Genomic DNA, 24650 nt, shown 5'->3' with positions numbered 1-24650 from the left:
ACCTAAAGCCTGTTCATGAAGTAAGGCAGAAGTAATGGAAGTGTTTTTAATTAGCCATGAAGACAGTGAGGTAAATGTGTGTAGAATAAATGTAAAGCAGTTTTATTTTTGCAAAAGAAAACCATTAATGCTATATTGGTACAGGGGAGCTGGAATTTAGGGAAAAAAGGTGAACTTAGCCTTTAAAGAGTAATGTCCATGAGGTGAAATGCACCTTGGTGGAACTAACCACTAATAATCCAGCACATTTTTTTAAAGTGGCTGATTTCCTGGAGTTCTGCTTTAGTGCACAGCGTAATGCACATTATCATGCCTGCATTAAGGCACTGTAAAAGTTTGATCCTGACCTTAAATTTTTAGGTGAACTTTATACAGGTAGATTATATCACTGAGCCACTAAAAACTCTCTCTTGTGGCTAATCTATGTTCTCTAATTTTAAGGCAATAATAAAAATATAAAAAAGAAGAAAAGAACCCTCTAGGTGGGATTTTAGAGGCAAAAAGAAAATTAAAGTGTATATAGTAAAACGTAATATGTATTCAATGTATCCAAGGTAAAACCAATGTAGAAAAATAGTTTATGACTTAAAACATACAATGATTGCAGTCCTAATACAAACACATTATATACAGAAACCACATGATTCTGTCACTTGTTGAATCTGAATGACAGAAGGAATACCCAACACGTTTCAAAATAGTTATTTCTAGAATCTTCTTCAAGGGGTATATATGTAGGTGTACGTTTAGTAAACTGAGAAGTTTTCTCTCAGTTCAATTCTCGGCAGTTCTCAGAGAAAAAATATCTCCTCTGGCACCCAGTTTAGAAGGCGGAGAACTTCACTTCTCACAGGGTGATCAGAGGAGAAGTTTTTTCTCTGAGAACTGCCGTGATCTGTGTATAACTGGGTGGACTGCCTGTAATCTCGCAAGATATTGTGAGATTACAGGCACTGCTAAGTTTAAAAAGTGAAACTAAAGTTTAAAAGAACTCGTAATGACATGTTCTGACACATGAAAACATATCTATACACACACACATGCACAGTATATATACATATATACATACAGTATATACATACAGTATATATATATATATATATATATATATATATATATATATATATATATATATACACACATACATACCAGTACATACAGTACATAAATGCATACATGCCAATCTGTATGCAATTGCACTGTGTGTTGGCAGATTGCATGCAGATTGTACACCAGATGGAGATCTGCGTGTGTGTGGTGTCCCAGCAGACCAGTCTGTGGACAAACTGTTGGGTGGTGGCAGGCTATCCTTTGTGGTGTGTGGGTGTGGGGACAGTGGGAAGAGTGATCAACACAGGGGTTCTGGCTTGTAGGATAGCTGGAGGAATCCTAGTAGTGTGTGGTAATTGCTAGACTGCTCCCCAACCCTAAAGCCCCGTACACACGTACCGATTGTCGGCCGTAAATATTCGGCCGACGACCGATCGGCCGATTGTAGGCTTGTTAGTATGATGCTTCCGAAAGCCGACAGCGCACTTTCGGCCGAAAATAATTTGTCATGCAGGCATTAAAATTTTTGTTGGCCAACACCAGAACGGCTGATTGTTCGCCAGTCAGTACAGAATTCGGCCGACAATCAGCAGATTTGCAAGACTGGGCATGCTCAGAGAAGAAAAAAGACACGGAAAGTTAACCATCACATGACATCACTTCTGCAGTCGGCTGTTGTTGGCCGACAAAATTTGTGTGCAGTCTTTTGCACTTTTCAGCGGACAGGACAGCCCTGGACAAAAGACGGCCAATCGGTCGACCGACGATCGGTACGTGTGTACGAGGCATTAGAGTGCACCAGATTGTATGTAAGATTTGTATCTGCCTGTGTGTGGTCAGCCAGCTGGATTGGAGTGGAGTCTCCCTCTAGTGGTGACCGAAGGCAGTGCAGGCTGTGAAAGTATTGCAGCCAATCTAATTACTTAGTAGGAATTTTCTTTATTTCCGTTATCCCCTTATACTGCCCAGTCACGATTCATCACGTCTCGGTTAGCTAGTCGCCGTGGTCGAAACGTGACAGATTGGTTTCCTCCCACACTCCAAAGACATGCTGGTAGGTTAATTGGATCCTGTATAAAAAATTGGCCCTACTGTGTATGTATGTGAGTTAGGGACCTTAGATTGTAAGCTCCTTGAGGGCAGGGACTGATGTGAATGTGCAATGTATATGTAAAGCACTGCGTAAATTGACAGCACTATATAAGTACCTGAAATAAAAAAAAAAAATATATATATATATATATATATATACACATACATACATACATACATACACACCAGTACATACAGTATATATACATATATATATATATACACACACACCAGTGCATACAGTATGTATGTATATATATATATATATGTATATATATATACACACACACACACACACCAGTACATACAGTATATATATATACACACCAGTACATACAGTATATATATATATATATATATATATATATATATATATATATATATACACATACACACAGATATATATGTGATTGTATAGTTGATGTGTTTCTATAACCTGCTGTTGATGTATATTTCACTGCAGTAGGGAGAGTTTTTACTTTCACTTTTGGGCACGGGGACATTCACAGCAGAGATCTCCTATTTCTTCCTGCTATCTCCACCTCTGAGCTGGAGAAGCAGGAAGAGGAGATCTTCAAAGAGAAGCACAGTGATAAGGTGACATCATGTGTTACTAAACTGGCCGTTTCTGTTGCAGTGAATGCAAGCTGTTTGTGTACTGAGATGAGAAGAGAAGACTATGTTCTCCACTACTCTTCTCAGCAATTTAAACCGGCAATGCTCTGAGACAAGCCGTGATCATCCAGACCTCGGCTTATCTCAGTTTACTAAACGTACACCGTAGTTAGCAGAGTATATACAGTAAACCCCCCCTCCATTGCGGGGGTTATGTTCCGGACCCAGCCGCGAAAAGTGAAAATCCGCGAAATAGAAAAACCCTTTTAAAATGCATTGTAGGCATGTTTTTTTTACGGTCACTGTACGTGTAAAAGCATTTTAAGGTCTTTAAACACACTTTTAAAACAATAGAAACTCATTTAAACACATAAAAGATACTGAGAGACATAGCAAGAGCTATGGAAAACACAAAAATATTTCATTTTTAATGATTTATATAGTAAAATAACATTACAAAAAAAAACGCAATATACCGGGACCGCAAAAACTGAACCGCGATGGAGCGGGGGTTTACTGTATTTCTAAAACAAAGAGAGATATCATTAAGTACTCAACATATAAAAAAAACTGTATGAACATTAAATTACATTACCCAAGTATACTGACTGTAGGGCATATATACAGTTGTATGATGGACTGCATATTTCTAAAAACCCAAGAGCACTGAAATTGTTGCCAGCTAATAGCTGCCCACCAATGAGAGGGCATTTGGATGTCTACTCCTAGACCACTGGGGGTAACAGAGGAACAGCCTTGCCGGAATTCATATCTAGGTATCAATATGAAAAAAAAAAAAAAGAGGATAAAAAAGCATAGATACAAGGAAGTCCCATATAATCAAAAAAGGATTTTCACCAGAAGATATATAATATATATCTGGGGTTTATGAGGGCCCCATGGAGACTCACTTGATAGCCCACATCAAATGATCAATCCCATCAAAGACTCACTGAGGGTGGAATTACCAAACGTAAAGGTGAAAGAAATTAGTCCGGACTACCTTTCCTAGAATGCCTACCTTCTAATCACTACCAAAAATTACACACAAGCCTACAATATTCCACTGCAAAACCAATTATTTTGGGGAATGGGTCACTAACCGAACATTTAAGTAAGTTTGTAGACGACCACCTTCAACCACTAATCTTCCTAGTTGCATACTGGATACGATAAACCTGCTAAAAAATATTGATGGTGTTTATATTCCTCCTTAAGCCCTGTTAGTAGCGATCGATGTAGAAGCACTGTACAGTTCGATTCCACACGACAAAGTGTTGTCCTGCATTAAACATATGTTATCCCAGAAGAATCACAAGGAAGAAATGTCAAACTTACGATGACATATAATTCAACCACCATAACTTTCCTTGGCGTACAGGTCTCCAAGAGCCACGATGGCCTATTGGGGAGTAGTTTGTACAGGAAACCTACAGCAGGAAACTATCCAGCAGCTTTCATCCTAGGGCATTTGTTTCCTCTATACCATATAGCCAGTACCTGAGGATTAGATGGAACTGCTTCGACAATGTAACATTCAAAAATGAGGCTGATAACCTGAGGCAGAGACACCTCAATCAAGGATACTCTTCCACCAGCCTCAAAAAGGCTTTTAGGAAAGCATGTAGTAAAACACGCCATGATGCATTGTATAATCCAAAATCCAAAAAAGATGTTGACTCCATCCGTATAAAAACACGATTCTCCAACCAACATGCAGAGAACATGAAAATTGTCCAAAAAAACTGGCACATCTTGACCATTGAACCATTGGTAGGCCCTTTAATACCGGAGACACCGATGTTTACGTTTAAAAGAGCAAACTCCCTCATAGACAGATTAACATCAAGTGAATTCAAGGGAGAAAATAGGAAAGATCCATGCCACATGTTGGGCACTTTTACCTGGGGTGGCTGACATTATTGCAGATACATGCACACAACTCAGGTTACCCATTTACCAGGTGGCATCACATTTATGCCCTAACATTTTGCCAATTGTCAGACAAGGGGAGTGGTATACCACCTTTTGTGTGACTGTTCATTTTTTTATGTTGGAAAGAACAAAGTTGAATTTTGGCGTAGGGCATACCGCCACATAGCCAGTATGAAATCATGCGACCCAGAATTCCCATTGCGAAGACATGTCGCTCTCCTACTCATTTTGGATTGTATCCATCCTGGTTTGCGCAGCGGAGATTGGAACAAAACTCTCCTGCAACGCGAGCAGAAATGGATATTTAGACTCAATGCTACCCCCTGGTTTAAATGAGTCCATCTCTTTCAAAGTTTTTTAGAAGTTTTGTATCAGGGGGTTGTGAGCTGGACTAGGTTTGTTAATCTTTTTGTTTTCTCTTTCTTTTTTCACCCTTATTAATATACTTATATAGCAGTATTTAATACTATTGTATTGCACTAGCGCCGGTGGTTCTGTGACACCTGACGCCGTCCCGGATGGGTGGGGCATATTGGAACGCTTTGCATTCTGGATGTGACGGCTCCCCACCTCTAGTGGGAGGCATGCCGCATTGTTGCTGTTGGTGGCATTGGCTCTCTGGACTCTCCCCTCCCGAAAAGTGATGTCATCTCCCCCAGTCGGTTCACTGGGATGGCTCTGGGCGCCGTTGAGCCAGAGGGGCATTATGGGACATCCACCAGCCATCCATCAAGGGGAGGGACCTTTCTCATTGGATAAAGCTCCCCCCTTGAGTGCAATAAAAGGTAATCCCTTTCCCCTAGCTCGCTCAGCTGCTGATAATCCTGTTATTCTCCACTGAGAGTGTAAGAGGTATGTTATTTTATTGTATCTGGGCAGTAATTCTTTCTTCCCTTGTTTATGCATTTTTATATATAGTCTTATCTCTGGGACAATGCGCTGACCTTCTTTGTAAGCAGCTACTTTATAATGCTAATTGATTATATCTACACATATGCAGAGATCCATTGAACTTATTACTCAGAAGCATTTGCTGTAAACCCTTTCTACTCAGTGGCAATATTCAATGGAACTGTCTTTGTGTATGTTCCTATAGCACAAAGAGGTAGACACATTTAATTACTGCCCTTTCTATATATTTTGTAGAATAAAGCTATCCGATACCTCTGCTCAAACACAACGGATTTTCTTGCACCTTTCCCCACTCAATGAGTCTTTGACGGGTTTGATCATTTACTGTGTGCTATCAAGTGAGTCTCCATGTGGCCCTCATAAACCCCAGATATTGGTTTTAACTTGGATACATTGAATAAATATTACTTTTTACTATATACACTTCAGTTTTCTTTTTGCCCGTTAAAATCCCACCTAGAGGGTTATTTTCTTTTTTTTGTATAGCCATTAGGGATGTGGGCATCCCCACAAGGCCCCTCTTTACAACAGATTTCTCATATTAATAAACATATGACGGTGAGGGCATGGAAAAAAAGGTAATTTATGCATAAGCAAAGCAATAGGTTTGAAGAGCGAAGTAAAAAACTCTGGGTGTCCCTTAAACACAAAGTACCAAAAATAATGTTTTGGTATTCTAATATGTTGAATTAATATTCTGATATTGTATCTAAAGTGGCTCAAGATTAGATCTGTTTTTCAGATATTGCATTAACTGATTGATCTGCTCATTTCTAATAGAAAAAAGCCTGACATCCGTAAATGAAAAATTTTTGGTGGACGGACTCTTTAAACTTGCTGCACTCATATGCTTTATACAGCAAGCTCCTTGAAGTAACACATGAATCTTTCATGTCAAAATTTAAAATTGTAAAAGGTTTTGTCAGTGATTCATAAAATTGTGGCCTTAATTACACCTAATGAGAGAAGTCATGTTGCATATAATAAATAGCGACCTCTGTACCTCATCTGCATTCTGTACATGAGTCTGCAAGAGAAATTTTTCAGTGAATGAATCTGATTTAATCAGTTTTTTCCACTACATAATTTACAGTGCCAGCTGCCTCTGTAAGTCTCTAATTGAACATTTGCTTTAATTGTGTGAGGAAATCTTTTTAAAGGGTCAGTTGCACAAAGCACAAAAAGGAAACAAGGGCTTGGGTGTGTAGTATAAAGCATTGTGTTTTGAGAAAGAGGCTTACTAAAGCAAAAGGTAAATCCTAAGGAATTGCAATTAAAAAAACATCACTTAAATGGAGCTACATGGTATTTGCATAGATATTGAAATTTCTAGCATTGGATATTTCTATGAACTGCATTTTGAATGTGTGAGCACATTGTGACCTAACTGAAACTAAGAGAACATATCAACTGGTACCGTGTGTAATAGTATCAGCCAAATGATTAGACAAACAGTGATATGCGACTTTGTGTTAAGTTAAATTGATAGTGCAGAGAGAATGATAAAATGGTATACAATCAGTACTGAACAGAGTATAAGAAGTTATGGAACCAAATACATTACTGAGATGCTAGGAGTTGTTTACACATTTGACCACTAGGTGCAATACAGTCAATATAAATGCAGTTACTTGCAGTTCCCTGGGAATGGGGCTGTAACACCTCTCTTCCTAGCAGGCAGGTTGTAGCCAATAGTTCAGGGAGTTGTCTACAGAAATCCCCAGGCAGGGGGACAAGTGTATGGCTGGAGGAGTCTTTGGTCTGGAGGATCAGATAGCTGAAAGTAATGCGACCTTACTGAAAAGGCAGTACTAAGTCTGCTGGAACAATGTCCACAGTAGTGAATGGGACTTAAGAAGAATCTACGTATTCTTGTGATTTCCACAGGCAGCCTGCATGCCAGACACAGAACTGGAAGACCCAGCAACTAGAAGCTGAAGCAAATGTAGACTTCCTTAATGTAGGCACAACCCAGGGGTGTAAGTATAGGGGTCGCAATTGCAACCTGGCCTATGCTCCAGGGGGCCTGTGTGGCTCCCCTATAACACTCGGCTCTACACCTCGATTGGAGGGGAGGCGGAGGCGGCATTTAGAGGAACCCTCTATTTTCCTCCTGCAGCTTCTGAAAGCTATTGTCTCCCCCTCTCCCTTCTGCAGGCATTCAGCAGCTGCAGGAGGAAAACGGAGGGCATTGGTTTCTCCATTTGCCATCCTCGGTGCCCCTCCCATACAGGTTACTTGTCTCCTGCTGCCCCAGGGCACTGAGTTCCCTTGCCCCCCCCCTTCCTCTTTGTGCAGTGTTGCCAGCTTCCCTCCTCCCCCCTCCCAATGGCTGCTGCAGGAATGTGTCAAGATGGAGTGCAGGGAGGGGGCCGGCTAGATATGTAATTTACCAGCCCCTTTCTTTTCTGAATGGACACAGTGAGTGAATGGTACTGATCGCTACTGTGTCAATTTATAACTGAAGCATAGAAAACTTTGTTTACTATATTTCCATTTGTGAATGAATGGAAAGCTCTGTACAGAGCTATTCCTGACCATTCATTCTGTGCAGCTGAGGCTGCAGAGATAGAGAGCGAGGGATGTGTCCTCGATATCCTCTCTCTTTCTCAAAGGTAAACATCAGAGGTCTGTTTAGACCCTTGATATTCCACCAAAGACCCCGAACGGTGCTCCTAAAAAAAAAGTCATAAATAAATTAAAAAGTAACAAATCATATTAAAAATAAAATAAAAAACTATTGACACTGATGGTGAAACTATCAGGGTTGCAAAGGTCCCACTTGCGACCGAGCCCTGGCATTCTGCCACTGTGGGGGGCCCAAGATGTCAGGAAGGGGGCCCGCTGCAAAACATGGGAAAGGGTCCTGCTGCAGGACCATAATAAAAGACCCCACAATGGGAGTAGTGGAAAGGGCCCTGAGACCAGAGCAAAGGGCCCCAGACTCAGAGGGACGGGCCCCGGCCTAGGGTCAGGGGGGTTCTTCATGGTTTATTGCACCTAAAGTTTCTAGTTATGCCTCTAGCACAACCCATGCTCCCCACATAACACAGAAAATAATAGATTGTTCAAGCACCGGACATTGCCCTGTTGTATGGGGACTTAATCTACACTAGAAGCAGAGAAAAACCTTTTAGTTTCAGTTCAAAAATTGAAGCAACAATGTGTACTGACAGCTTATACAAGTGGCTGCAGAGGAGAATAACAACAGTTATATCATCTTCTGTAGCCAAAATGAATACATCTGTCTGTTGTAGATTTTCCACGGCCACCCAGTGGTGGGTGATATGCTAGATAGTAAATGATATTCCTTCAAAATGCTATCAAAAAGATAAACTCACCTTGCCTATATAGGGAAAAATGACCTTCCCACGAATATTGACCTGAGCTCCATCGCCACTCCTGCCCCATCGCAGCTGAAGAATGGGAAGCATTTGACCTCCTCCCATGTGAAGGTGCTCAGGTTTCATAGCCTATTGTTAAGTCCAGGCGCTGTCACATGATGGAAGGGGTGAAGCCCCATATTCTCAGACACAAGCATGCCTCAAATTTCAGAGGCAGCTGCAGCTGAACTGCTTAATAGATGCCTGCACATTGCGGCTTTAAAATTTGCCATGAACCTACTTTTTTTTAACTTTTCCTGCTAATTGGTAGGACTGTTCATGTCCTGCAGGTCTTCCTGGACATTAGAAAATAAATGAAAATTTGATACATAAAATGTGAGACTTGGTTTATTTAAATGCTATGTCTATGTTGTGTTTAGAACTTTGCATAAAACATGTATTAATGTGTTTTTGAAACTAAACCATTTATATAGGCTACCATGCAAACTTTAATCCTGCTTTTGTCACTTAGGGGGTTATTTATTAAAGCTGGAGAGTGCAAAATCTGGTGCAGCTCTACATAGAAACCAATCAGCTTCCAGGTTTTATTGCCAAAACCTAATTGAACAAGCTGAATTTAGAAGCTGATTGGCAACCATTGACATCTGCACCAGATTCCAAGTGCTCCAGTTTTAGTAAATCTCCCCCTTAGTCTTTGAAGCACATTTTATTCACTGTACAAAGACAATGTTTGTCTGCAATATTTAACTGATTGTGTCAAAATATTTGATTATAGTATTACTGTGTATTTAAATGATTGTGCAATGTGTCCCATTTTTCTCAGGATCTAATAAAATCTATTCATTGTTTTATTTCTGTCATATAAATCCTGTAATACCATTAATTTCATAAAATTAGAGGTTGGGTGATCTGCTAAGGCATAAATAGAAGCCAGCATTCCATTAAAGATCCTTGGTATCCTTCATTACATCAAGGGGCTACAAAAACCGCTTGACAGGTACGCTGATGTGTCTCAGTCATTTCAGGCCTTATTCATAGCTAAGGTATATTAGACAGAAGAAAACGGGTTTTAACTTTATGTTAAGGTTTCAGGTAACAAAATAAATGTTCATGTTGGTTCTTCAAAGTTCTCAGTTTACTAAAATCTCAAATAAGCTTTAAAGCCCATTTTCGGGCAAAGGAAAAATGCTCTCTTGCAGTGGGGCTGCTCCTCCAGCAGCTGGTGCTCTCTTCTACTCCCCCACGCTCCAATACTGGACTGACCCTCAGTGTCCTCACATCCATGGCAGGACTATGGCCACCACATGATGAAATTAAAGTATGTCAGGGGGCATCAAACCCACAAAGAATTGGGAAAAGGGGTTTTGGAGACTGTTATTACAACTTGGAGGGCTGCCATTAAAAAGTCTTTGCTGAAGAACTTTCTTTTATTAAAGTTACAACCCTCTGCCCTGTCTCCCAGTTATGCTTCTGCATTGTCACCCTTGTACAAAGGCTTCTGATAGAGATTTCAAGTTGCCACATAATATGCAGGCAGGGTCTACTGTTGTCAATAAAATTCAAATCCACTCTAAGCCCAGTAATCAGAGGGTACTGTTGACTAAATATAAACTTCCAGATACAACTTATTTTACATTACTCCATATATAACATTTTTTATTGTCCTCCCCCTTGCCCATTATTTGTCTCCATCCTATAGACTGCCATTTTCTCACAGACCTTTTAAAACCCTATAAGGGACATCTCTGTTTTCCAAAACAAGTACTATGTTAAAGTGGGAGGCCGACCTTAATGGCTTCAAGCAATATAGTACACGTATAATATTTCACACAGTGTTACTAACTGGTAACTAGCTTAAAAATTACCACAAGGTGGTATCTCACTCTGTATAGGTTGACCAAGTTTTTTCCTGCCGGCTACTCCCTTTGCTGGAGGTGGTGTGGCCTTATGGGCAACCTCATACACATATTTTGGCCGTGTAAAAATATTCCCAGATTCTGATGGAAAATATTTCAAATTCTTTTGGAGATTTTAGGTATTTTAACTCCCAAATCCTGCGCTGGCTATTTTAAACTTAGGAATTGATTACTTTCCTTACCTACCTGGTATGCTCTCTACGTTGCTGCTAGTGACTGTAAATTACTCATTTGCCACTTCGGAAGTCCATCATTATATTTTTCTGCTGATTATACTTGGATGTAAATGTACTTTGAACTGTTGTTCTGTTGTGTTTATATTTTTGTTCTTCTTCCTTTAAGCACTGATTTAATAATTGTAAAGAAGAAGAAAAACCCCTGATTGGGTGGGACTATGTAGGCAAACAAACATCAACAATAGTAAATTAGCATTAAAAAAAAAAGTTTTATTGAAATTGTATAAAAATGAGAGTAAGATGTCTCAGTATGATTTAGACAAATAACAGTGCAATACACAGACATTGTATGGTCATCAAAATGTGTGTAACATCGGTGTAACAATATCTCCAAAAACCTGATGTGTTTCAGGTAAAAAAAAATTTCTTCAGGGGGTCTATGATATGGAGTTGTACATATTCCTGCATTATATTATTAAAGGAACACCATTTAAATCATGTCATTATTTCTTTTAACATTAAGCTAGGTTGCAAATACTGCATCTTCAACTTGCATCTATAAGTTACATATCAAATAAAGTATTCTTGGTGACCCAAGAGATGTGTGGGTTAGGGCTAAAACCAAAGAAGAAATTAGAGAAGGAAAGCCAGGAGACAGGTGTAATTGTCTCAACGATACCACGTGTCAACATGAGGATATTGCCGACAGCAGATGCCAATCGAGACTCACAGAGGTCCTCACTAAAAAGTGTGCTAAAGATATTCCTGTGGTCACACAAGAGGGGGGCCCTTCTAAAACAGAAAATCATATATGCAGTGTGTCAGGACTGGGTTCAAGAAAAAAAAAAAAACTCAGCCTACATAGAATTACTATGTGCTCAAGATTTGGTGGGGGGGGGGGGAGGGGGATAACAAATGTTGGAAGGTATATATTGATGTTGGAAAGGTATCAAAGGTATAAAAAGTTGAAAAGGACAAAACTACTGTTACCTGGATGCTAGGAATACATGAGGTGTTGCCCTCAAGAAGGTTTTTGTAAAGGATTTCAAGATTCTCAGATCTCATTACATTTCTATAGGAATACATATAATGAGAGGTAGTTACCCATTTCACAATAAGGTGTCTGTGGTTTAGACAGGCAACTCAGGTTTAAAAAAAAAAAAGCCCCCAAAATAGAGCACAGGGTATATTGATGTAAGAAAAAAAAAATAGAGAGAAAATAACCGTTTTGTATATATTTTATAAAAAAAGGGCTCACCTGTATGGTATATCTGGTCTGGTGTGTAGACCGGCATGATCTGCGGTCATACTAGCTGTGGCGCCGGTTTAAATGTAGAAACCGACGCCCTCGCATGCACTGTGTCGCTGGATGGACGCGCATGTGCGGGGGTTATGGCCAATGGGACCAACTGGCCCTGTAACTCACGGCGCCACCCCAACATGATGCAGGGATGTGCCATGCGCTCCAGAGGCACCAGCGCACGGTTGGGACCTTACCAAGGGGGCAGCCGCCCGTCGGACTGGTGACGGGACAAGATTTTATTCCAATCACCTCCCCTGTTGTTAGGATGGACTCTGTCTAAAATGAAAAATGTTATCTGAGGGCAAATACCCAAATGAACATCCCTCATGTGTCTCCCTAAGGGAAAATCGGGGTTGGAAGTTCTCATGCTTGCTAGATGTCTATATGCTCTTTTGTGAAATTTGAGTTTAGTTTTGCCAATGTAAAAAGAGCCGCAGGAGCACATTAACAAATATACAACTCCGGCTGTCTTACAGTTGGCATAATGTTAGGGTCTGTACATCCTACCATTAGGAAGTCTGATGTTTTTTTCCACATTCATAAATTGACAATATGGATATCCTCCGCATCGAAAGGTGCCAAGTCGTTTGCATAGGTCTTTTGTAAATTTCCTCACAAATTCACTTTGGACAAGGTAGTCTTTGACAGATTTAGTTTTACGGTATGTAATAGATGGATTTTTAGGTATAAAAAGGCTTAATGATGGATCAGCAGGCGCCAGTGTTTTTTAATAACATTTTTGTTTCATAAGTATTTATTGAAATTGTAAAAGAAAACAAAACATAGTACAACATGCAAATAGGTGCATGCCACCTCGCAGGGTCACTTAAAAGTGAAACCTCATGGAGACGGTACTTTTAAGGCAAGGTACATGCTATAGAATGTACAAAGTACGTAAGTAGATAAACAAAACAAAATAAACAGAACAAACAGTACAAACAACATGCCGAGGATAAATGATCTACTATGCTGGATATTCGAATAATTCAGAAATAACAATCAGTTAATTGGTTTCTACCCATAGGGTTCATAACTTCCAGTGGCTATCAAAAAGACTCTTGCGGCCCTGCCTGTATGCCAGTAGACATTCAAAGGCAAAAGTTTGTTTCACTATACCAACGAGTTCTGAAATGTTAGGTGCTGTGTTGGATTTCCATCTTCTGATGATAAGTGTTCTAGCAGCTAGTAAAATGTTAGTGACAATTTTTCGACAGTCGGAGGGGAACACATCCACACCTATGTGCAATATTGCCATTGCAGGCGAGGGTGGAACCAAAATCCCAGTTATCCCTGAGATCATAGTAAAAGGTTTGTTCCAAAAGCTGGTTAAATGTTTGCATGACCAGAAGATATGCAGAAGGTGGCCCACACTCCCACATTCTCTCCAACACAGTGGGGATTGCGACTTAAGAAACTTTGAGATTCCATAGGGGGTGAGATACCATCTCAAGGCAATTTTTTGAGACAATTCCCAATGATTTGAGCACTGAGAGGCATGGTAGATGTGTTTAAAAGCGGATTGCCATTCCAGGTCGGTGAAGGACTCTCCCAAGTCTACTTTAAGTATGGGGTAGATTTGTTAAAGGTGATTTTATTTTGTAATAAATTGTAGAAAAAGGAGATTCCCCTGACCGAGGGCAAAGCCCTCTGAAGATATGACCAGATTTTGTGATACACGTGTGTCACTGGCTGGGTGCTAGGTAGGGAGTGTATTTTTGCTCTGCCTGCTTATCAGGAGAGTGGCAGGTAAAACCTAGTTGCTCTTTCTGCTTATCAGGGAGCAGGATTTCTAGCCAGCCCTGTTATATGTGTCCAAGGTGTGATTCATCTGGGCTGAGGGAGTGTCCCCACTGTATCCAATAGAGAGGCCTGTTGGACAGTGAAGGAAACCCAGCCAGTGACAGGAAGTCAGGTCCCGGAAGGAGGGTGATGGCTGTTTCTCCTTCCGTTTGCTGAGGATGGTGGTCACAGGCAGGCGGCCTTGTGGACCAGGAGTGTGGTGCTGAATCCAGAGGTCCAGGAGAGCTGACTGGTGGAGTAGACCGCAGAGCAACTCTGGAAAAACAGTGTCCGTGAGTACAGAGAGGCTTGCCAAGGGGTCTGCCCAGGAAGGAGACCACTCCAGTGGATAGAGTCAGTGGACGGATGTCAGCACACACAGGCAGTGAAAGTAAAGGGGGTGCCAAGTTAGAACCCTGAAGAGAATAACCAAAGCAGGAAGCTTTTAAACTATCTTCACTTCACAGTGGCAAGGTGAAGTAGCAGGCTTGCCGCACACTACAGCTAGTTGTCCTCAAGATTGTGCATAGTTCATAGTTGGAGTATCCCACTCATCCCTTCTCCTATCCCAGTTCTAAATAAAAACACAAAAACCAACATCCCCTTGATTGATTATTGACTGAGCCAAGGACTTTCAATGCTGTTTGTCTGCTATCAGTTGCTAAGAGTAACCCAGGTGAATCCAGAAAGTGTAATTCTCAGCAGTCCTCTAGGGGGCAGTGCTACATAAATATAAATCAGTTAGAGCTTATATCTACTTTCAGTGCCATTTCGGATTTGTATTACATAAAAATAAAAGTGAACTTAAGAATAGGAAAATTTTAGCAAACATTTTTGCAGATTCATGCATATACAGTATCTGTTATTATGTGCATGACTTGGTTTTTCTATTATTATTGCTTTCAAAATCAATAAAAGCGATTGAAATAAAAACAATAGTCAAGCCCATTCGGCTATTGCTGGAGTGCATGGATGTAGACAAAAAATGGCTAAGACATGCAGAAGACCAGCAGCTCTGATATGCAACAAAGGATAAAAACAATATGAAAACAGTAAAACAAAACATAAATCAGATAAAGTTTAAATATACTTTCAGTGCAATTTCAAATTTATTTTACTTTTAAAAAATGTGAAAAATTAAGTATAGCATAATTTTAGCAAACATTTTTGCAGATTTATGCTTAAATCTGTTATTAAAATATTGAGGTTGAGTTACTAAAGGCAAATAGGCTGTTCACTTTGCAAAGGAAGTTGCACTTTGCAAGAGAATTTTCCCAGAACTTAGTCAGTGAGGTGAAGTTTCACTTTGCAGAAAACCGAAACAAGTGCAAGGGAAAAAAAAAAAAACAGCATTTTTTGCTTGAACATGATTGGATGATGGAAGTATTTGCCATGCAACTGATTTAAATTTAGTTGCAAAGGTAAAGTTTTCTATTTCCTTTGAACACATGCTCAGTCCCAATGTATAAAATATAGCATATCCAATATGCCCTAAAATGTTAGTACGCTGTACACGTATCTCATCGAAGATTAAACATATATTGCAGTAAATCTTTCTAATGAAACCAGCTTACTGTAATAAGCTTAGTACGGTTAACTAAGTATGATTAAGAATTTCTGTCTATGTAAAGACTTGGAGATGCAGAGGGGCCATATTTTATACCACTAGCTGTATGTAATTTGACCACTAAATCTATGCACAGTGCTGGAAAGGGGAGATAAGAGCAAGGAGTTGAGATATCTAAAGATGCAGGAGTCTGTGTATTCCTGTTATTTAGTATGTGTTAGTGTGTAACTAACAAAAATCAGCATTTTACATTGACAGTCAGAAAAAAGTGCTAGTTTTAAAAAATTGAAAGCGTTATTAACCACTTTAATCGCACATCGCCCGCAGTACTGGTAAAAAAAAAATAAATAAAAGAATAAAAATGACATAAATCTTTCCCATAGTTAGTAGGCGCGATAACTTTTGCGCAAACCAATCAAAATACGCTTATTATTTTACAAAAATATGTAGCAGAAAACAAATTGTCCTAAAATGTTAAAAAAAAAAAAAAAGATTTTTTTGGGGAATGTTATATAGCAGTGAAAAATATTGTTTTTTTTTTAAGAATTGTCACATTTTTTTATTTATAGCGCAAAAAATAAAAATCACAGAGGTGATTAAATACCACCAAAAATAAAGCTCTATTTGTGGGAAAAAAAGGACATCAATTTTATTTGGGTACAGTGTCGCACGAGCACGCAATTGTGCATTAAATTAACGCAGTGCCGAATGGCAAACATTGGCCTGGTCATTAAGGGCTCTTTCACACGGGCGTTCCGTATGTCCGTTTTTCATCCCATCCGTTTGCGGATGAAAAACGGACATATTGTATCTCTATGTAAATACGGATGTCATCGGATGATCATCCTCTGACATCCGTTTTTTGTCAGTTCAGTTCAGTTCAGTTTTTTTGAACGGAGGAGAACCCTATTTTTTCTTCCTTTCAAAAAACGGAACGGAAGCAAAAACGGATGTCAGTGGTGTCATCCGCAGACATCCGTATTTACATAGACATGCATTATGTCAGTTTTTCATCCGCAAACGGATGGGATGAAAAACGGACATACGGACCGGATGACACAAGTGTCATCCATGTCCGTTACAAAAAAAAAAAGGACCTGATCGGGCAAAAAAAAAGGAACGCCCGTGTGAAAGAGCCCTAAGGGGGCAAATTCTTCCGGTCCAGAAGTGGTTAAACCCAACAACAAAAAAGTTTATAATGCATCTTACCAATCCTTAAATGTGGTGGCTACATTTATTTTCTTTTATAGGCCTTTTCCCATTAGGCGGTGATATGACTTTCCTCTACTGCAGTTAAAGTGTTATTAAACTCAAAAACTAAAATATAATATATTGCAGCATACTAATCCTTAAACATATTGGCTATTTTAGACTTCTTTCTTTTTTGCTTTATTTTCACCTGGTGATCTTGCCAGTAACACACCTCAAGTCTTATGCCCCATACACACGTGCAGATTATCTGCAGACTTTTGTCTGCAGACTTACCTTTTCTATGTAGAGCAAGGGCCTGCCGGATTGCATACAAATTGAAAGTGTTTAGGTTTGACCTCATATTATATGGTTTTGGTAAGTCTGCAGACAAAAGTCTGCAGATAATCTGCACGTGTGTATGAGGCATTAAGGCCCGTACACACGTACCGATCGTCGGCATACAAACGTCGGCGGACGAAAGATCTGCCGATTGTACGCGTGTTAGTATGGTGCCTCCGACAGCTGTCTGCGCACAATCCGCGGACAAAAGTCTTTCTTGCAAACATGAAAATTTTTGTCTGCGGACACCAGAACGGACGATTGTTCGCCTGTCAGTACAGAATTCGGCCGACAGACCGCAGATTTGCAAGACTGGGCATGCTCAGAAAATTAAAAACACAGGGAAAGTTAACCATTACATGACATCACTTCTGCAGTCAGCTGAAGTCTGCAGACAAAATTCTTGTGCTGTCCTTGTGCTGTCTTTGCACTTTTCAACAGACACCGACATCCCGGGGAGAAAAGACGAACATTTGTATGCCGACGATCGGTACGTGTGTACGGGGCTTAAAGCCCCGTACACACGTACCGATCGTCGGCATACAAACGTCGGTGGACGAAGGATCTGCCGATTGTACGCGTGTTAGTATGGTGCCTCCGACAGATGTCTGCGCACAATCCGCGGACAAAAGTCTTTCGTGCAAACATGAAAATATTTGTATGCCGACACCAGAACGGACGATTGTTCGCCTGTCAGTACACAATTCGGCCGACAGACCGCAGATTTGCAAGACTGGGCATGCTCAGAAAATAGAAAACACAGGGAAAGTTAACCATTACATGACATCACTTCTGCAGTCGGCGGACAAAATTCTTGTGCTGTCCTTGTGCTGTCTTTGCACTTTTCAGCAGACACCGACATCCCGGGGAGAAAAGAGGAACATTTGTAAGCCGACCATCGGTACGTGTGTACGGGGCTTTAGGCTCCATGTACAAGGGACGTTGTTAAAAGTCCCTTTGAATGCTGGAATTTTTAGGACGTTTGAAACGTCCGTTCAGTCGCGTTTGTACCCGCGTTTAGCGGGCGTTTAGCGGCGTTTGCGGGCGTTTGCGTTTAGAAGCGTTCCTAGAGGTCAAAAAAATTATTCCCCTTTAAAATGGAAAAATGCGAACGCTAAACGCGGGTCATCGCGTTCAGACGCGTTCGGACGCGTTTGTGCGCTTGAAACGCCGGGAAACACACGTTCGAACGCAAATTATTGCGTTCTAAAAACAGTCCCCGAACGCAACTGATTGCAAATGACTGTAAACGACCCTGTGTACATGGACAGATAAGATAAAATGTAGATGGGTTCAGGGGCTTCTGAAAAAAAACGCCCAACTGCTCCTAAACGGCCATTTCCAGCGTCCCGTGTACATGGAGCCTTAAGATGTCTCCACTTTGAAGGAGCAATAGAAGCTCCTTTGAAAAGCAACATTGTCAGTTTGGGCAGAGGGCAGTGTTAGATTTAGATGGACAAATTAAAGCCGAACTCCAGCTAACACTTTTTAAGCAGTTACAGCAAATGTTTTTTTTTCCCTTTTGAGATAAAGGCTATTAATAGGATAAATGAAAAAAGAAAAGTGACCATTGCAAAGAACCCCTGTCAATGTTACATTGTTTGTCACAACCCCGTAATTGCTACTTTTGCTGGACAGCTTTGTTGGTTGAAAAATAACAGACTTACTGGCCCAATAAAAAGGTAAAAACAAAGGCAAAAAAAAAGCTTGATAAAAAAATAAGAATGCAGCCATCCCATCTAAGAAATGGTAAACTGCAATATAACAAATGTTTGATTTTGGGTTTAATATCGCTTTAACCACTTGCCGACTGCCCACAGTATATTTACTGCGGCAGTAAGCCCCTCCTGGGCAAAGTGACGTAGTATTGCAGGCTCCTGGGCGAGCGCACGTCACCAGAGGCATGCTCCTGCCCCCGCTCGTTCCCCTGCATCCCCGTGCGTGTGACCGGCAGACCCGATGTCCGCCGGTCACTCGCGATCTCCCGGTGGAAAGGGAGAAATGTAAACAAAGCCGCCTGTCATTCAACCTGATGTAACAGCAGAGATTATACGATCCTGCTATGTAGGATCGTATGTCTCTGTGGTTACATCAAAAGCCACACCCCTTTACAGTTAGAAACACGCCCCTGGGGACACACTTAACCCCTTGATCACTAATAAAATTAACCCCTTCCCTGCCAGTGTCATTTTTACAGTAACAGTGCATATGTATAGCACTGATTACTGTAGTAATGTCACTGGTACCCCCAAAAGTGTCAAAAATGTCAGTCAAGGGTCCGATCTGTCCTCCGCAGTGTCGCAGTCCCGCAAAACAAAAATCGCAGATCGACGCCATTACTCGTAAAAAAAAAAAACACCAAAAATGTCAAAAATCTTTCCCTTAGTTAGTAAACGCAATAACTTTTGCGCAAACCAATCAAAATACGCTTATTGCAATTTTTTTTTACCAAACATAGGTAGCAGAAAACAAATTGGCCAAAAATGTTAAAAAATTTTGATTTTTACATTTTTTGGGGGGGGGAATTTCATATAAAAAAATGTGAAAAATATTGTTATTTTTTCAAAATTAACGCTCTTTTTTGTTTATAGCGCAAAAAGTAAAAATTGCACAGGTGATAAAATACCACCAAAAGAAAGCTCTGTTTTTGGGGAAAAAAAGGACGTAAATTTTGTTTGGGTACAGTGTCGCACGACCGCGTAATTGTCAGTTAAAGTCGCACAGTGCAGAATCGCAAAAAGTGGCCCAGACGTAAGACAGCAAAATCCTCCGGTGGTAAAGTGGTTAAAGGCCAGCAGCATTTGCAGAGGTTTTCATGGCTGCTTGAAAATGTGCATTTATGGATCCCCTGGATGCATAAACGAAATATTAAACAATATTAAACAATGAATTACACCATTGTGACAGTGAACCCAAATTAGTAATCTACATCAGTATAGCTTAACCACTTCAGCTCCAGAAGGTTTTACCCCCTTAATGACCAGGCCATTTTTTGCGATTCGGCACTGCGTTACTTTAACGAAAAATTGCGCGGTCGTGTGACGCTGAGCCTGTACCCAAATACAATTGATGTCCTTTTTTCCCCACAAATAGAGCTTTCTTTTGGTGCTTTTGATCAGCTCTGCGGTTTTTAGATTTTGCGCTATAAACAAAAAAAGAGCGACAATTTTGAAAAAAACGCCATATTTTTTACTTTCTGCTATAAAACATTCCCAATAAAAAAAATTTAAAAAATCTTATTTTTTATCAGTTTAGGCCAATTTGTATTCTGCTACATATTTTTGGTAAAAAAAAATCCCAAAAAGCATATAATAATTGGTTTGCGCAAAAGTTATCGCGTTTACAAACTACGGGATAGATTTTTGGAATTTTTATTTATTTTTTTGTTTTTATTAGTAATGGCGGCGATCAGCATTTTTTAGCGGGACTGCGACATTGCGGCGGACAGATTGGGCCCCTAACTGACATTTTTGACACTTTTTGGGGCCCAGTGACATTAATACAGTAATCAGTGCTAAATATTATGCACTGTTACTGTATAAATGGCACTGGCAGGGAAGGGGTTAACACTGGGGGTGATTAAAGGGGTTAATGTGTACAAAAAGGTGATTACTAACTGTGTATGGGAATGGTTCTGTGACAGCCACAGAGAGATCGAAGTTTCAGCTTAGCTGAAACTCCTGATCTCTCCCTGCCTGTCTGACAGAAGACTGGCCTGCTTTGTTTACATAAGCAGGCGAGACTTTTGTCAGTTTATCTGATGATTGCGGGAGGAAGGCGGCGATCGCCGCTGCTCCTCTTGCGTCCCACCTCCCGCTGTGTCTACACACAGCTGTGTCGAAGCCTCGTGCACGAAATCACATAGTACTACGTGATTATGTGCAACGGAGCCAGCCTGCCGCAGTAATACTACGGTGGGCGGTCGGCAAGAGGTTAAATCTGGAATATATATATATATATATAAATATATATACATACATACACACTATATATATATTGTAATATTTGGGGGTGTTTAGCTTGAGTGCAGAGCCTACCAGTGATCTTAGTCCACGTAGTTGTGCCATTTAAGGGCTTGTTTGCCCACTTTTATTAAAGGAAAATATAAAGAAACACAAGTCCAATAACATAACAGTTGCCCATGCAGGGGTTTCAGATTTCCACAGCAATAATGTAAATGAAAAATCCAAAGTCACTTGGCTCTCTAGCAGCACCGCTGCTCAGGCTTTAAGCCTTGACCCTCTTGGCCATCTAACAGAGTTCCTGTACAAACACTGTACCTCAGTTAGCACACTTTCTCCAGCTTCCTTGGTGTTCCAGCCCAAAGGTTCACCATCTACATCGACATGCACCCTTCTCCCTTGCACGCCAGGACTCCTCGGGAGGGTGGAGCCCAGAACCCTGGTCCTGCCTGTCTTAAAAGGCCCAGATCCACCTGCACAATCAGTGTGCTGGCTGTTCCTAAGACCTGGTCCCAGGATTGGAGATTTCATCCCACCCAGATCGCTTGGAAATCTCCAGACTCCAGGTCCCCAACTGGACTTTATCCACCATAGGGGAAACTGAAAACCCAGGCTTCTCCCAGTAAAACAGTCCTCCTAGAGCCTCTCAACCTGCCTGGTTGATAATCCTGGGAGAAATATCTGCTCACCACTAGTTGCACTGCCACAATATATATATATATATATATATATATATATATATATATATATATATATATATATATATATATATATATATGTATATACTTCTACCAAACACAATTTTAAACAAATTACATTACATTTGCTACTTTGCAAAAATAGTGGCACGGAGTAGTTGTGTACAGCTGCCTTCACCCATTCGTGTCAATGTACAGCTGTACGCAGCTCCAGGACATCCTAGGCATGCATGACGCACATTAGCGCAAGGACCTAATCATTTAATATTTCATTGTACTTCGATGTACATACTCATTTTGTTTTGGTTTTTTTCACAAATAAGAATCCTTTCCACAAGCCCTACTTTCCCAGTAGATATTCATCTTTTTACCTCCAACAAATATCTAATTTACTTACAAAAACATTTTTTATTATCCCTCTAGGACCATTTATGGTTTTTTAAGATTGTTTTGTATCATCAATGTCCTCATTGCCCCATTATCCTCAAGGTCGCACAACATTTTAATACACAAGAGTGAGCGTATTGTGAATGTTTCATCATTTTGACTGGAAATATAATCATTTGAAGGTAATTAAAGTCACCAACTGTTTCATTATATTTTTTAACAACAACACAAGAAATTTCCAGACGTGATGCAATCAAGCAAAGCAGATATGGTTTTACAGAGATAAATTCATACACTGTATAAATATGTCCAACATCTAAGCAGATAAGCTTGAGGAGAATTGGACCCAAAAGTGCACTGTGTGATTAGTAGAGTGTATTATTGCTCATCAACAACCAAATCATAAGGGACTTTTAAGGAGACAGATTCACATATAACAACTTTAAGATTCTGGTCACATAAAAGTCCTAATTTCATATTATATTTCATGTCATTTATAAATTGGTATCTAAAATACAAGCTCCTACATGGCATACACCAACATAATGCACATTAACATTACAGTTTTGTGGGATGGGATCACTACGGGGCTTGTTTATATTCCCTGCAGTTTCACATCTTTCTGACACGCTGTCATGGGTCTGCCAACTAAGGGTTAACTTAGTGCAGACTAATTTCAGTGATTGGCAACAGGCTGCCTTATTTAAACACCTCAGCAGCACTGTGTCTTTGCTGTCTGATCTGCAGCTTCCTGTGACCCCTGCTCCCGTTTACCTGCTTCTGTGATTGATCTCCTGTATGACCCAGCTTGACTTTTGTACTTCCCTTGCTTTCTGCCTGCACCTGACCTCGGCTCACCTCTGACTTTGAACCTGCCTGCTCCTTTGGATTCCACGCCGCCCGCCAGTTGTTTACCCGGCCTGTGAACTGATCCGTTCGCCTGTGGACTCCGCTCCAGCATCTCCCGTCTGAGCTCTACCAGCCTCCTTACCTCCGCTTTAACCCACACCCCTCTGAACTTTGTACCGTCTGCCAGATCCAACTTCTGGGTGTGCGTGAGTGTGGACTCGGGCGTTCCAGCCTTCAGCCTGCCTGCATTTTGGATCCTCCTACCAGCTGGTTGTCTCCTCTAAAGTATCTGGGACCATGGAGCTACTCGTCCAACAGCTGACCCACCAGGTCCTTATAACATTCTGCTCTCCCATGTCACCTCTCTGCTCTACCATTTTAAAAATATTATATTAGGGGGGCGTGACCGGATGTGAAGCGGGACAGACGTGCTCACCGCGTCTCCGGGGACCCTGAGTAATCCTTTCCGAATACCATCCTGAAACTGGACTTTTTTCCCCCTTACTGGACCGGTGGGGATCGGGATACTTGTGGGCACCCTCCGATATGCCAGGGAAGGGTAAATCTTCCTCCGCTGCTGCTAAACCAAAGCCGGCATCCCTGCCGGCTGTGTCCTCCGACGCCATCTTGGAAGGCCTGCGTTCTCTCATTGCCACTATGGAGCTCCCGGCGGATCCTGCTGCTCAGCCATCCTCGTCCATCCCAGGTCAGGCAAGTGACACTGCGATGATTTTAACGGCCAGAGAGCACAGCAAAACCTCCTTGTTGGCACGCATAGATCATCTAGCCGAGGAGTGTAATTTTATACGGGCGGATCTGGATTAAATCAGAGGGCGCTGACGGACACTGAACAGCGCATCTCCTCGGCTGAGGATCAAACATCCCAATACTCTGCCTCCCTGTCTTCACTCCAGCATACTGTACAACTGCTGCTGGCTAAAGCTGATGATGCTGAAAACAGACAGCGAAGGAACAATGTTCGGGTCCTGGGACTGCCAGAGGGGGCTGAGGGTGAGAGGCCGGCGGAATTTGCTGAGCAGTTCTTTAAAACCCTGCTTCAGCTTCAGGACCTTGCACCCACATATGTTGTTGAGAGAGCTCACAGGGTCCCCACGGGTCGTGCGATCCCTGGGGCCCCCCCTCGCCCCTTCCTGGTCAGGTTCCTTAACTATCGGGACAGGGACCGGATACTCAGTGAGGCCCGCAAACATGCTACTCTGCCGTTTGCTAATACTGCTGTTCACCTTTACCCTGACTTCTCGGCGGAGCTTCAAAAGAAGAGGAAGACCTTTAATGACGTGCGGCGCAGGCTCAGAGAGAAGGAAATTAAATACTCCATGCTCTATCCCAGCCGTCTTCGTGTACAACATGCTGGTTATGTTCGGTTCTTCGATTCCCCTGATGAAGCACGCCTGGATACTTACCCTGCGCTGAGCCTCCTCGTCCCTCTCCTGAAGTGCTGGTGACTGTTGCCCTTTCCTGATTGTTATGATTTTTGTGTTTTATTTTTTTCCCTTTTTGCTTCTGCTTTGTAC

Source organism: Pelophylax lessonae, assembly GCF_965119305.1.
Source record: "Pelophylax lessonae genome assembly, chromosome: 2".
In the NCBI taxonomy this organism is placed as follows: Eukaryota; Metazoa; Chordata; class Amphibia; order Anura; family Ranidae; genus Pelophylax; species Pelophylax lessonae.
This window is presented reverse-complemented; position numbering follows the sequence as displayed.